Source organism: Mastomys coucha, unplaced genomic scaffold (genome assembly GCF_008632895.1).
Source record: "Mastomys coucha isolate ucsf_1 unplaced genomic scaffold, UCSF_Mcou_1 pScaffold1, whole genome shotgun sequence".
Taxonomy (NCBI): Eukaryota; Metazoa; Chordata; class Mammalia; order Rodentia; family Muridae; genus Mastomys; species Mastomys coucha.
The window spans coordinates 70,504,962-70,506,782 of NW_022196891.1; positions in this window are offsets into that span (position 1 = coordinate 70,504,962).

The following is a 1,821-nucleotide window of genomic DNA, read 5'->3' on the forward strand; positions in this document are numbered from 1 at the left end:
GTCAGATAAATCAACTGCTGTGGATAGTTGTTTGAAGTTTCCCAAGATAATACAGGTCAGTAGAGGTAGGAGTAATACTAAAACACAAGTGAGTCCTCGTTGCAAACTTGCCTATCATATATCCCATGCATTATATCATTTTATTCATATGTTTAAATGCACATAATTCATTAATTATAATCAGAGAACAAACTATGACTAATACATAAACTTTACGTTTTATATGTTAAAGTCTCAGCTCAATCAATATTCAACATTTCTCAGAAATGTTTCCTTTTTGGCTTTGTAGCAAGATCTATTATGATCATGGATACAGTTTTTGAGTATATATTATGGGCACTTGATAATATTTAGGTAGAACTGAACTGAGTTGTACTACAGTCCTTGCTTAAATAGGTGGCATATATATGTTGTGGTATTTTATGAATTATGTCTTAACAATCAAATCGATTCAGACTTTTATTTCACTTATTATTTTCATAAATATTACAAGGATCATTATACTAAGTGTTAGGCTCTAGGGTAGGTATGAAGGATGCATAGATAAATAATAGTTGTGTGTTGCTTTGAATGGTTAGCTATTTGCTTGCAACTCATTTTAGTGCTGAGTCATTAGCACTATATATAGAAACCCTAGAACTAAAAGAGAGAATTATGCAATTGTTAGAATATTTTTGTTTCTGCATATATTGGTGAAAGAAGGTTAAAGTGAATGATTTTGCCAAGTGCAGGTGTTGTGTTGAACTTAGACGCCCTCAAATTGAGCCTACTCAGAACATAAGTACATCAGGTTAATAAATCTAGAAACTCTACTATTTATAGTCAAATTTTAATATACAATTAGAAAATACTCATGAGAAAAACAAAAAGTTGTGACCCACAGGAAATGGAAAGTCAGATGTATAGAAGAGCCTTTATATGATGTATATTAGCATTCAGAATCACTAACACTTTTAGCATTTATAGGTTCAAGGACTTATGAGAATATCTGCTTACAGTGAGTGAGCAGTCATGGATTTCAATCAAGAAATCTAGACTTGAAAATTAAAATATGTGAAATGAAAAGTTTGCTAATCTACTTGACTAGCTGTTAACATTGTAGGATAGAGTCAAAAACTTGAATATAAATAAAAATAATTGAATATGAAGAACAGAGAAAAGGGAGTGGAAAGGAGTGATCTTAGTGATTTGTGCAACAAGAGTAATGTCCATGAACTTAGATTCTCAAGGAGAATGAATAGAGTGCACCACAGACATATTAAAAAATATGTTGCCTAAAATTTACTCAAATTAGTGGAAAATATAAACTTTTAAACCCAAGAATCCCAAGCAATAAAAGGAAAAACAATACTAAATTTATTTTTATTGGAACCCAAAATTTAATATTCAGGCCAATGAGATGGCTTGGCAGGTTGATACTTTCAGTCAAGCAAGACTACTTGAGTTCAAGTGCCTGGAACTTACACGGTGAAAAGAGAGGACTGACTCATGTAAGATGTCCTATGCCTCCATATGCATGTCCACATGTGTGTGTGTGTGTATGCACGTGCACACACACACACATTGAATAAATGTTAAAAATATAATTTAAGACAAAAGATGAAGAACCTTAAAACTCAGCAAGACTCCAATGGCATATTATATATCATACAATGACAGAGATTTAACAAATGATAGATATGGAACACAAAAAAATAATTTAACAGTAGTTTGAATTAGACCAGACATTTTTATTCAGGGAGAATAAAACAAATTATCAACAAATTATCATTATCAACAAATCTGAAAGGAAAGGAAACATACATTTAGAGGAGGGAAAAT